At 44.6% G+C, this 14,161-nt stretch overlaps 1 protein-coding gene across 2 annotated transcripts in view; it reads left to right on the top strand.

Moving 5' to 3' along the window:
• Positions 1-5,973: 5,973 nt before the first annotated feature.
• Positions 5,974-14,161, top strand: part of fam222aa (family with sequence similarity 222 member Aa) — a 46,092-nt gene continuing 37,904 nt past the window's right edge. Inside the window, exon 1 of one of the 2 annotated variants that reach the window (XM_035639909.2) lies at positions 5,974-6,892. The gene's annotated coding sequence lies outside the window, so the exon portion shown is untranslated. Of the gene's footprint in view, positions 6,893-10,291; positions 10,534-14,161 lie in introns of those variants that run through there. The other variant, XM_035639910.2, reaches the window with a different exon arrangement.

The following is a 14,161-nucleotide window of genomic DNA, read 5'->3' as shown; positions in this document are numbered from 1 at the left end:
CTGCTTTTAGTTTCTTACTGAACAGACAGGCCAATGAGTGGTATTGAGCTTCACAAATAACTAATGGATTTTTAGTGATCAGATGGTAGGTTCAGATTCAAAATAACTTACTAATACTTCACAGTGTAACATAATAATGTTGACTGAAAATTGTTTGCAGTTATATTATAAATGATTTTATGGAACTATAACTTTACTTTAAAAATAAAGTATTATCTGGAAATTATATAGGATGAACATGGAATTGACTCTGGAACAGAATTAGAGCAAAAATGTTTTCCCAAAATGATGATGAAAGCCTGGGACAAGCTAACAGTCGTATCATGAGTTGAGATTTCTTTGTCCAACTAAAGACTGTTTGAGTCGGTTGAATATTATCAAAAAGGCTATTAAGTGTGTTTTGAATTGGGATGGCTTTATTAAATTATTTTCCCACAGTTGTAATATCTTTTTTTAACCCTCCCGCAGCACTGCCCACACAACGTGTTCTTTTCCAGTTTGCATTACATTGTGGCACAAATTGACCTTCAACCCGACAAAATCCCATTATTCAGTATGTGTCTGAGCACTATTCCTTACTACATTTTGACTGTGCTTACTTTTGTGAACACACTACATACTTGAAACGTGGTTGGAAGAAGTTTGAGTGTGGAAATAGGACACTGTGGAGGACTTTCATCAGAGTCTGTTGAAATTACAGTCGCTTGTTTAGGAAGATTAAGGTATCTAATTAGAGTAGAGATCATCACAATCCTTTATCACTGAGCAGACAAGTAAAAGAACATTGTTAGAGTAAAAATCTGGCCTATAATGGACTTCCTTTCATGTCACAGTTGTTTTACACATATTGATTATATCCTATAACTGGTATAGCTATTCTCTCAGGTGCATCTCTTTGAAGTCGGTCTTAAACCAAAGAAAGTGGCCCCTCACCTGTCACAGACACCAGTGCTAAGCTCAGGCTGCATTGTATGGAGAGAGGGGAGATACAACATATCTCACTGGCAGACCTGCCCGAACCAGCTGCTGTCAGGAGGAAAGCAACAGCACAAATACACAACGTGTGTGTGTGTGTGTGGCCATGAGAAGGCTTCTTTGATAGACAGCAGCATCAGCCAAGTTGTTAGTATTTTGTACTTTGTTTTATTGTTATTTTATAATGCAAGCACTTATGACATGATTTATCTGTAGCATATTTGTAATACTTTTTTTAAGTGTGTCTTTTTTTCCGATATGCTGTCTGGAGCTGCAGCTCGCACAAAGTTATAGACACACCTAATGAAAGTTGTTTTAAAATGGTTCTGTGTTTCTCACTGAAACAACTTCTTACATTAGATGTTGCAAATTCAAATAGTTTTGGGTGTCTCCTCCATATGTAAAGACCTACCAACGTGAAATAGGCAACATTTCATCTCAGATCATGTTGTCAGAATGACATGCTTTATGTAAAAAATTTGGAAACATATACATATATGTATAACTTTTTTCAGTTCAGCTTCTGTTTTTCACACCCTCGCGCGTTTCCCCTACTTAGAATTTGCTGTGTTTAAAACGTATTTTCAGTCTGTGAACAGGATAAACAGTCACCACCCAAAAGCACATTCATCTCAAACATTTAGGGCACCACATAACCTCAACTCAACCTGTCTGCAAACAGCTTCCTGTATGTGCTTGTGTGTGTCTCATGAAGACATATCTCTGACTGGTCACACACAGGAAACCATAAGCTTTCGAGGGTTGAACCAAAACACTGCTCGACAGAAAAAGAAGAAAAAACAGCCTTCCAAGACGTAAACAAGTGACGAGCTTTGTGTCAGGTCAAGTCAGCTTCACTCAACTGCACCTTGAATAAAAGACAAGGTCACAAAGCACAGAGCGTCGCCCTCAACCTAATCTGCAAAGGAACAGCTTGTCTTTTTTTAAAAATGCAAATAAGTGACAGACATGAACTGCGGAAAATGTCCGGAAAATTGAGTCCAAACATTTCCCAGAGTCTGCAGGAGATTGAGACGTTCACATTTACAGGAACATATTTTTAGGAATTTTCCATGGCGTCTAGGTTGAGCATGCAGGAGGCAAGACATGATGGAAATTCCGCTATGGAAGGCAGTTTTTTTAATTTTATTTACAGTCATCAACAAAGATTTTCCTGCTGTAGTCTCAAACAGGCTCACTCTCTGATTAGCCAGAGATTTTACTTGGGAGCTGACAGGAAAAGTTCTGGAAAATCTCCGGATTATCAGTGCATGCAGGGCGGGGGGGGGGGGATTAATTTAACCACAATCTGCATGTCTTTGGACTGTGGGAGGAAGCCTGAGAACCTGGAGAGAACCCACGCATACACAGGAAGAACATGAAGAACATGCAAACGCCACACAGAATGGCCCTGTTTCGAACCGGGATTCAAACCAAGACCTTGTTACTGTGAGGTGACAGGGCTGACCACGACACCACCCTGCTGTCCTTGAATTGAACAAGGAAAAATAAAACCCCACAAAAATATACCGCAAAAGAAAAAGTGGGTGAAGTTACACAGATTTCACAATAGCAAGGCCATGGGAATTTCATTTTTCTCTTGCTGCTTCCAAGAAACAACCAAAAATCTTTTTTGGAGGTTTCTCCACAGCTGGGACCAAAACGGCAAACATGTAGTTCTCCCTCAGTTTCAGTGCAGACATATGATTCCCAACAGCCACAGCAGAGACAGAGGGATGTCATAAAGATACCAAAGTTCAGGAGTAACACTTCTTCGTCTGGGTCTGTTTGGCCTCTGATCTCTGTCCTGGCTTCCCCTCTTCTCCACATTTGGCTGTCAGTATAAAGTCTCCAGGGGGAAATCTATTTGCCAGTTGCTGAGACTTAAAATATTGCAAAAGATGCTTGTCTTGTCAAGCACTTGCAACAGTGGGATTTGATATATGCTTACTCATACAGTATTATTGCAGCCAGCAGCCTTTGACTTCACGCTGAATGAATCCAAGCTGGCCCATTGTTGTGCTTACAACAGTTTAAATAGGGGTCAGCAAAGTTATATTCATTTAAAATGTTGATATTGTCAACAGCACAGAGGACTGAAGTCCTGGTGTCAACTGATGTCTTGGCTTATATGATGGTTTTAGCTGCAGGCCTTTTGCTCTTTCACTAAGCTCTCTGCTTTCATGTTGATCTTTTCTCGCTTCTGTCAAATACATTTAGCAGAACACTATGGAGACTCAACCCCGCATAGTGCTGGTGTCATCCATGTAACATCATCCTCTCTTATCAAGCCTTTTGCCTACTGCCGTCTTCTGTTTGATGCTTCATGCCCTCGCTCCCAATCCCGGTCTACTCTTCCTCCCCTGCCACCCCTGGCTGCCCCCGATCTCATCCTCCACCTCTGTGTCCTCTAACCACTTGACACCTTTTCAGATTCATCCCCATCAGTTGGCAGACAGCGTGCATTTCACCCGGAGGGCACAATGCAGCGATCCTCGCGGATCAATGGCAGATAAATCAATGCTATCTCTTTTTTCCATGCCTCTGCTGCCATTGATTTTTTTTTTCTGTTACTTTGCTGTTTGTGGAGACTTAAACTTTGCTCAATTAAACCGAGTCCACTTTCAGGGACAAATTGTAGCTTGGAGACAGTCACTAATGTTGGCTCTGGATGGAGACTACCAGATCTTTATTTATGAGGTGCACCATTGAAACAGAGGCTACTGTGGGGTGTGTTTTTCTTTTCTTTTTTTTTTTTTACAGAAAACGAACCTGGATTTATTGGTATTGTGAACCCTCTTTCAGATGAGGCATGCCAAAGGATTGCCTTGATATTGAGGTCTTTCATTTTGAAAACAGAGCTAATACCTTGAACAGAAACAAAGCAAATACCCTTTGATCATATTTGCTAAGAAAGAACTAGGCTCAATTAGCATGTGAATAAAGCTTGCTTTGGTGTTTCAGTTAAACGCTCAAAGGTTTATTGGCAGGGAAATATCTAGTATGATTTCATATCCAATCTCCAGTTTTTTAGATCTTGTCATCAGGAATGATTCCTTGGAAGTGCACAGACGCCGGCATATTATTTTGAATACTGCATTTAATATAGCCCACAGAAATTATCCACTGTGATATTTCGCTCGTCTCCCCCATAAATAATTCATTGTTTTTATGTGCCCTCATGCTGCCTTGGGGATTGGAACAGCTGAATGTTTTCACAAAGTATTTGTGTCCAATCTTCTGCGTATTGGGTGTACTCTAATCAAACCACAGTAAACATGCCTTGAATGTTTGTTGAGTCATCTGGTTATCAGCTAATCAAATGGCTTATTTGCCTGCCGGCCTGCCTCGCAGGAGCACAACACAGCGCTGGTTGAGTATTTTCTCAATTATTTGTTCATCTGTGTGATTGACTATGCAGCCACATGGCGTAGGTGATATGATTGAACTCCACAGGCTTTAATGTATTCTCCATAGGTCCACTGCAGCAGTGAGGGGGAGATGTGATTGGAGCTAATACATTTAAGGCATTGACTGAGCCAAACCCTCCATTGTTCTGGGAATTTCGCCTCTCTGCGAGAGCATCCGTTCGCTGTTTTATGATCAGTCATGTACGAGTGAGATCAAATTGAAGATCCTGCATGTACATGCGGGATGTTACGATATTTGTGTGAAAGGACTCGTATGAAAGTGCAAGTCATAGAGAGTATTTCAAAGGCAGAAGCCAGGACAGTGACATGGAGCTGCCAGGGATTGGTGAGCAATCAGATAGGGCAGAATTGATGACCTGGCTCAGGATGGATTTCTTGGAGCGGGCTGCCAGACTGAGGTAATACTTTCAGGCTCTTATCAGCACTGGCATAAGCTGAGTGCTGCATCACCCACTTCCCAGCGTCAGCTTATTATGAGAGTCCATGATGTGTGATTGCTCTTACCGCCTTTGTGTGTCCCGGGGCCTGAGTGAGCCGGACACAGTTGGCAAGAAGAGGAAGAAAACTGAGGCCCCTCAGTCGAAGTAAACCCTCCACTTCCTCTCTGTTGTAGTGCCATTTTGTAGAAGAAAAAAAAAAGATTAAAAAAGCAGTGTTTTGCTATGTTTGCTGTGACTCATATAACTTATATAAGCGGGAGGTGTCAGTAATGGAAGTCAAGTAGCCACAAATATGTCACTCTTCTGAAAAGATTGTCTTGCTGAACTATATTTAGGTAATTTAACATCGGTAGACATAGGCATTGCTGCAAGAAATCCTCAGTGTTCAAGCATTTGCACCAATCAGAATTGTAAAGTGCCTAAAATGCATCCTAATATAGCACTTAATAAATCTGTGCTCATCAGGTACAATAAACTTTGTGTCTCTGAGGTTGCTCCTTGATGATCACATAGCAGTCTGACTTTCGATATTATGAACTGATTATTTCAAAGTGTATGGAATATTTGTCCTATAGGAGTTTCAAAACCAATTAAGTTTAATGGCTTTTCTTTTCAAGTCACCAATTCGTAACCATTGGATTCATTTCGCATGCTAATCACACTTAATTGTATTCAAGTTGCATAGTTATACTCTATTTCTCCCTGCAGACCAGGACCGGCCGCAGAGGAGCTTCCCTGCAGCTTGGAATGAGTGTGTGTTGCTCAAGGGCACTGTTCCTCCTGCAGGCTTGAGCCCATGTCTTCTCCTTAAAGGACAGTATCTCTAACCTTTAACAAGGCTGCTGGGGGGGCTGAAACGCTTTAAAGGATAAAAGAATGATTAAAGATCTCAATCTGCATTCTCCCAGCGCAATTTAGATCAGCTTTTTTTTTTTTCTTTTTTTTTTCCGCGAATAAACAACGTGGTTTCAGACGCTTGGGCGCATCTCTATGGAAACAGTCCTCAATTACCGATGATTGGCCAACCCGTGGGAATGTTTCTATTCCCCCAGTGCACTGATTGGTCGGTGGGCGGTCTGAGCAGCCTGACAGTCTGCAGCGTTCCGGGTTATTGTCAGTCTCGGCAGCACGGCACAAGGGCAGGACCGCGTCCCGCAGCTGCCCGCACGCAGCTAGCTCGCCACCCAGACGTGACCACTTCCTATTTGGTTAACAGACCAGAGAGACGCATCTCGGGGCTCTGCTGCGGGGCTACACTCCACAGGCTCGGCGGGGAAGCTCGGACCGACTCGGGGGGCGAGAGGTCTCGGAGAGGCTGCGGACACCGCGGAGAAAAGTGACGGACGGAGCAGAGGCTGATCACCGGGGATCTCGCGTCGCAGCTCATCGCACCATCAGTTTAGGATATTTCAGGCAGCTGCTTTGGCCCAGCCGTGATTTCTTCCCGGGTACCTCCACGCATTATTGCCTAGATACATAGCCCGTCACTAACATTTACGCGATACAATTCACACACGGTCGCGTGCGGTGAGCGGGCGGACCACTTCAAACCCGCGCGCAACACCGGAGGCTCTGTGGAATACTGCGTATGTCTCCGGCCGCCCGGTCTCTGGGCTGACAGCTCTGCTCTGTGGGAATAAGAGGAGCCCCCGGGACCCCTCGTCTTGTCGCGGAGGCTAAACGCCGAAGAGCCGACGCGCACTTATCGGTGCGCAATTCTCCTCCTCCGAGGACGCTCCTGAAATTGGCCGACCTGCGCGTTCGCATTCGGCGAACAAAACAAAAAAAATTGCCAGCCGAGTCGACAGAAGGAAAAAGAAGAAAAGGCGAAGCTTATTAACTTTGCCTGCCAGAAGCTAGAGTGTGGAATCTAATTGGCGGGGTCGCCGGTGTATTCGCATACCGTCGGAAGAGGATAAAGTTAATCTGCGTTTGACATCGACGAAGCGGCTGCTGGATCTTTGGCGAACAGAATGAATCCTTTTTGAATCGGACCACAAGTACAATCTGCATGGAGTTCTAGCCTGCACCACGGAGCAATTTATGGTAAATATGTATGGTTTTTTTAAATGTATATTTCTCTAAGTCTTCTGGTCATTCTTTGTAACCATTCACGCAGATACAGTCCGTGCCTCGCCGGATCCTTTGGGGATGTTAAGTGGAGGCGCAGGGGTAAAAATAATGAATGTTTGTAAATGCTCATGCATCTTTCCCCAGGATGCTGCTCACACAACGAGGCCTCCGATTTTAAAAAAACAAAAAAAACAAAAACGCTTTTGTTTCCATGCGTGACCCGCAATAAAAGGACGCGTTGTAATAATCGACTTGTCAGAGAGCCACTCCCGAATGGCTTTAGGAACTGCTTGGATGTGTGACACTGGCCCTTCGCAAAGTATGGGCAGCAATTAAGTGTATTGTCGAGGGCATTGCACCGCAGGCAGGAGTGTGTGTGTGTGTGTGTGTGTGTGAGTGTGTGTGTGTGTGTGTGTGTCACAAAAGGTGAGACATTTCTCATCTGGGGAGGCCCCGTGCGTCACTGCGTGTGTGTGTGTGTGTGTGTGTGAGTGAGTGGGACTAAAGTGTCTGCTGCAATTAGTGATTCTTCACCCCCGGATGTTAATCATACACATTCTCTTTTTATAGGGCGACCACATATCCAGACTAGACTTTTTATCGATGTGTGCGTAACGCTGTCAAACTTTTCTCTCCGCGCTCGGGCCACATGGATGACGCTGCTGCGCTGAGGTGTGAAGGCGACTCGTCAGCGTGCTGCGAGGAAGCCTCGAATGCAAATGGAAACGTGTCGGCCTGTCTTGAGCGAACGTGGGCTCATAAAAGTCCCTGGCGGTTTTCCGGGGCACGGTGAACTTTGAACCCTCCCGTCGCCGACACTGCGCCTGGATGAGCCCTCGCCCCGTGCCGACCGGGCCGTTGCGCATTAGACTACACGCATCCTCACAAGTGATCCTGCTCGCCGGCTCCGGTCGTTCCCTCCCCCGGCTGCCCCGCAGACAGGCTGCGCACTGAATGTAATGCGGGCCCCTGCAGCGGGGCAGGCGCCCCCACAGTCGGGGCACCTGCCACAGAGCCTCCCTGGCTTGTATTGAATAAAACATCCGCTGATGTACGAGGCAGGGGCTGCACCCGAGGGGGCAGAACTGCCTCGTTTACTTCCTCCACTCTGCGCCTCTGACCTGCTGAGCAAATTGTGCTCATATGAGCTCTGCGGCTGCTCCTCACCTAAACAAATAGTCTCCCCAGCATAATGCTTGCCTTAACTCAACATGATGGTTGGACAAGGCAGGAGAGAAGGAAATGGCAGGAAAAGCTTTAATATCTAGGTCACTGCATTACCTTTTGGAGTTTGTAGCTCTCGTCTTGCCTCTTTTATTTCCCGGCTTGCTGTTAGATCTTCTTTTTCTTCTCTCTCTGCAACACTGGAACTCCCGCTGCAGGCTCATGACTTTGCTCACATTGCATTCCTCTCACTTTCACCGTGTTTCCTGTTGCTCTCGACTGTCAACTGTCTAACCTAGACACAAGTCTACGGTATATTCTTAAAAGGGAGCCATGCTTTTGTCGGTTTAAAACTAGTGTTGTAGACTCCCATAAATGTTTATCACACAAACATGCTCTCCCTCGCTTGCCGGTGAAATGAAGAGAAACCAAAAGAACCAAAGTAAAATCCAATCTGCTGCACTCGTCCAAGCTGCCAACAGCTCGAAAAGGGAGGGACATATTGTTAGCATCGTATTAACAAAAGTAATACACTAAGAGAAGCATGGCATTTTATCAATTTCCAACTGAAATTGCCTATCAGTTTGATTGATTGATAGCGTTTGGGCTCCTTACTGTATGCTTTGCTTATTAAAGTGGCTGCCTGAAGTGAATAAGGGAGCTCCACTCATGAATATCGTTAAAGTCACTGAAGTTTAATTTCCTGCGCTGTGTATTAATCTTTTTTAATCCCTGCCTGGCTTGATTGTCTCAACACCTACCCAGAGGCAGCAAAACTCATTTTGGCACTTAAAATTACTAAAAGTGTGTGTGTGTGTGTGTGTGTGTGTGTGTGTGTGTGTGTGTGTGTGTGTGTGTGTGTGTGTGTGTGTGTGTGTGTGTGTGTGTGTGTGTGTGTGTGTGTGTGTGTGTGTGTGTGTGTGTGTGTGTGTGTGTGTGTGTGTGTGTGTGTGTGTGTGTGTGTGTGGAGTTTATTATGGAAGGTGCTTGTTTTTATTCACAGCAAATGAAATAACATGTTTAAAAGAGATTGTTCACAGACTCCATTAATAGAAAGTTGGACTGCAGATGTGAATAATCCTGAAAAACATCTTTGTTCTCCTGTCAAAGAAAATTAAAAAGACAATTCTTCCCTGATTATCTGATATTCTAACAAAGCACAAAGATTCTTACTTGTTAATTCCGTCGGACACTTAAAGGAACAGGCGCGTTTTCTCTCAAAGCCATGTCAACAGCAGCTCATTAGGTACCTGATCAAAGTGTTTCGTGTCAGGAAAAGTCTACAACGGTTCTTGTTTTAACACTTTTCATGTGCAGGCGAACAGAAATGACACCCCCTTTCTTGTACTACATGATTTGAAATCAACTCTGTTGTCCCTACAGCGAGACTTGTCAGTATCCAGGATGTTGAAAAAAGCAACATAAAACAAAAAAGAATTACACACAAATGGTCGCGGGCAAACAAACAGAGCCATCAGCCATCAGCCAGTCGGTGTGAATGAAGTGAAGTGAAGGGAAGGAGATGGGAAGTTTTCAGTGAAGATGATGGTGTGGGTGAGATTTGACATTATACATGCAGGCAGGGAGGTTTTGTTGGTGTTCATAGGTAACACAACCAGCACTTAAGCTTCACATTCTTGCCTCAGTGTGTACTTGGCTGGTTACAATGTACACTACATCCATTTCTGCACAGAATCATTGACCCTCATTCTCAGCAACTGCGCTGAGAATGTCAGAGGAGCAGCTCTCCCTTTCTCCCCGGTCTACTGATCTTTCCACCACTTGAGGGTCAAACGCTCACACACACGAATGTTTCAGGGTCACTCCATGGCACAAGACTGGTCCTTGGGTGTCAGTATTTTACCAGTTGTAAATAGTACAAGGGGAGCACCTTCATGAATACTGGTTTAGTCGTGTGGTGCCCGAATGACATTCCACTTACGGTTTAATAATTAAGTTTGTGTCCAGACTTACGAAACTCTTCTTCTTAAATTGACTGAGAGCTGACGTTAATTGTATGCAAATTTTAAATACAGTGCAGCTGTGTTTTATATTAAAAACATGACGTTCATCATGTTTTAGTTTGATGTGAGGTAGGAACACAGAAATACACTTCAGGAATGTGATTGCATAGATGCACCCCTGCAGTGCTCCTGATGTTCGGTATATGTTAGCAGGACGGTGTGTGTGGTTCTCCGTTAATCCACAGACCATTCCCTCTTATTTAGGCTGCAGTAAAAGCCTTGTCAGGTGATCTGATCCACCGTGATGGCAGACGTTGGCACCTCTTCATCAGGGTTATCTGCAGCTACTTAGCGCTTGACGGACAGCGACGGTCCGCCGACCTCCTCCCTCGCTTCACCTCTCACCCTCTGTCAGGATGAATGGAAGTCACGTCTCACCAGGCCTCGAGGTTAATGTACAGCCTTTAATTTGGAAAGGCTGGGGCGGTTAGTGCACTTTTTATGCTCTTGTGAATGTAGTCGGCAGTAAATGTGCAGTTTATATGTGGCGAATGAGTACACTAGTACGCTGCGCGGTTTATAGTTTGCACCATAACCCAGTCAAAAAAAAAAGTGAGTGGAGGCATGCTCCTTCCAAAGTGTTTTTTGGGGAAGAAAGAGAATAAAGCAAATCTGACAAGCTCTCCAACAGCGAATTTGCTCTCCTTAAAAACAATGCCGCTCTTGCCTTCCTCATGGTCACATTGATTTGTTCTGGGTGACAGTGCAGGGTGCTGTGAAATCACCCCAGCGCCATTGATCTCAAGGAGAGGAGGAGGAGAGGGAATGGGAGCCTGGCGACAGTGAGCAACATGGGAAAATCCTCAGCGTGCCCTCTGCAACCTTAACCAGTAATAAAATGAAGGCCTTGGTCCCTATCAGATCAGCCTCTGCTGTACTTCTTCAGCCTCTGTATCGCGGTCTAGTCGGCGCTTTGATTTGTTTTGGAGGCCCATACATGAGGTTTGATTTGCTATTGTGCCTCGCCATGTTTCACATTATCAGCTGAGCTCTTTATTGCCACTGTTTTTCCATGCCAGGAGCAAGGCTGTTTTTATCTCATGCAGGCCTCTGATTAATCTCTCCGTCTATGCTGGTGTACTTTAATCTTGAATGGGGAGATATCTGATTCTCCTCGGCTATTGAGGAAGATCAAACTTTAATGGAACAAGGAACTGCACATCATCCTAATCTCCATCTCCCTGCATTTTGGTTGACTGCTCTCCCTCGGGCTTTGTAGCTTTCTGCAGAAGCAGGAAATACATCAGACAGATAAGATGTTTTCTCTTCATGCTTTGGTAATTTATTCCCTGTTGACAATGGCCACCATTTTACATCTGTGCTGTTTGATTACCTGGTTGAGAGAACAGCGGGCAAAAGCAGGGGAATTGATTGACACTTACAAATGGCTATCCTGTGTGACCTGAACACGTGGAACTTTCCCAGAAGCTTTAATTAGGGTTTCTTCAAAGTTCAGTCCTTCCACAGGAGTATGTGCTAGTCCTCTCTCTGTTTATTGACATGCGAGAGATGGGCCCGTGAGTGACCTACGTCATCAGTCTATAATAGCCTGAGGAGAGATACGTTAGCTGCATGGATGTATCAAGGTTCAGTGCATTTGATTACACTACAGTCAATCCAGGAATTAGCTATTGACCGCTATTTTCTCCATTCACTTCCTCCATATCACTGAATAACAGCGCACATTATGCTGCCAGCATCTGGACTGTGACTGGCTGGCTGCATATTGTTGCAAATGGATAACACTTTGCTGGTGTCACACCTCCCACAGACGGTTTGTGTCCCTGACAAAAAGAGGCTATTACCTAATTCTAAGGCGGTTGCTGTAAGGTAATGAAATTTCCACCGACTGGAGAAAACAATGTTGTCTGGTCCAGATTGTAATTGCAGAAGCCACTTTGCAGTTTTCCCCAAGTTCAGTGTGAATGCAACACGATTTAATATAACTCTGGAGATTTTTATCATTTATTGCCAGGACTGGCAGCCGCATCAGGCAGAGTAAGCTGAGGCGTGCACAGATAAAACTCATTAAATTTAATTTTTGAAATTTTAACCACAGTGTAGACTGCTTACAAGAGAGCGGGCATATGATCCACAGGAAAAATTGCTATGTGTTTGTATAGGGGGCAGGTCAGCTGTATTGTTAATATAAAGCCACCATTTCCTTAATCTAAATGGAGGCGTAGCCTGGAATTTCCGTCATTTCCTACCCTGTTATTATTTGTGTCAAGAAAAGGTTGAAAATTCATGGGATATTAGGTCCCGAGGCCAAAGAGCTTCCGTGAGCCTGCCTCCACTCACATACAGAAACATAGGAACACTGACATGAGTACATGTATGGACACACACACACACACACACACACACACACACACACACACACACACACACACACACACACACACACACACACACACACACACTAGCCCTGTTTTATTACCTCCTGCCTGCTGCTGGAATTGCTTTCCTCCCTCGAGTGAGCCAGGCAAAGCCGGCTTTATTGTGTTAACCTATTTGTGTGTCAAGAGCGATTGCGGCGTTCTTTATCTCTGTTTGTATTTGGACGGGGAGACGGCAGGGAGAGAGAGAGCGAGGGAGCAAGGAAGAGGGGAGAGAGAGAGTGGCGGAGGAAAAGGAGGGAGGGGGGTTGTGCACAGGAGCCAGGCGAGCCACCGGAGTTAGACGGATAGCCGGTCACCGTGCTCCAGTCTGGAGGATAATGACTGGTTGCTTAGCAATAACCCACCCCCACCTATTTCCAGACTTGCATCCAGAGTAATCACTTTTTTCCTCTAAAAGATTTTGTATGTAATTATAAGCCCACTGCCGGTCTTTGAAATCTGCCTAATGGGTCTTTTCATTTATTAAGCAGAGTGGGTTGAGGGTATTGGAGATTTTGGTGTGTGTGTGTGGGGGGGGGGGGGGTGCAAACTCCTGTTATTGTAAGTTACAGAACTGTGCATGTGCGCATGTGTTTGTCAGCATGTGTTTATATCTGCTTTGTGTTGAGCAGTTGGTGGAGTTTGACCGGGATTACGACTAGGCCAAAGCTAGATTTCCTGCTCGATAGCTGCTGCCGTACGACCTTTGACCCGTGTCACGCTGCAGTGGCAACATGATGCAGCCGCACAAGCTCACACATTCACTTTATGTCGGGTGACCGGGGCCTTTGAGTGCTTGATTCTGTAAGCTCTTACTTTTATTAACATTTTTATTGAGTTGAACAAATTGCTGACCTTTTTTTGTGGCATAATGAATAGCCCGGATCGCTTCGGAAAATGAGCGTTTTGGCAGAAGTGACTGGCGTCAATCCAAGCTGTTTAACTCATGATTTGCTGTGTGTTTGTTCAGCAGGTGAAAACGTTTAATATTGCTGAGTGTTTTCCAACATTTTAAATTATTTCTCCCCCCAGTCCTGAGTTTGGACGTTCATCCATAGGCTGTCTTTAATCACACTGTTCACATGCAGGTCTGTTCTAATTTTAGGCAACTTTGTTTCTAAGTAGCAGAATAAAAGTATGATATCAGAACCTGACCCCAATTTAAACCTTTTATCACCAGTAGTCACTGATGTTGGCACAAAGTCCAGACGAGTGGTTTTAATGCTCAGCCAATTATCCTCTCTTCTTTTGGAAATAGACCCCCCCCCCCCCCCTCTTAATGAAGAAGTAAAAAATTCCCTGTGAAGTTCAAATTAAACTTTTATTTATTTTGCTGATAAAAAGTCATGGCTGCTCAAACATAGCTCTCGGATCAAATTAAATGTTTTGATTGCTGCCACTGTAGCCAGTTGGTAACGCATTAGACTGCTCAGTTTTGGATTGACAAATCACAGTTTACAGCAAATCTGTTTTGCTATTGGAGCTTCTTTAAATAATGTCAGCCGCGTTTGATATTTACCCATCTGTGCTCTCTCTCCATATCCTGTTCGGTGCCATCTTTCCTTATCCGGGCTCACGCACCATTGCTAGAAGTGACAGCTTTACACGTCCTGGGAACTTCATACAGATAAACTAAACATACAGCACTATTCCCCACCCCCATCTCCGTGGCA

This window comes from Scophthalmus maximus, chromosome 19, assembly GCF_022379125.1.
Source record: "Scophthalmus maximus strain ysfricsl-2021 chromosome 19, ASM2237912v1, whole genome shotgun sequence".
Taxonomy (NCBI): domain Eukaryota; kingdom Metazoa; phylum Chordata; class Actinopteri; order Pleuronectiformes; family Scophthalmidae; genus Scophthalmus; species Scophthalmus maximus.
The sequence above is the reverse complement of the archived record's forward strand: the minus strand, read 5'-3'. Positions and strand labels throughout refer to the sequence as shown.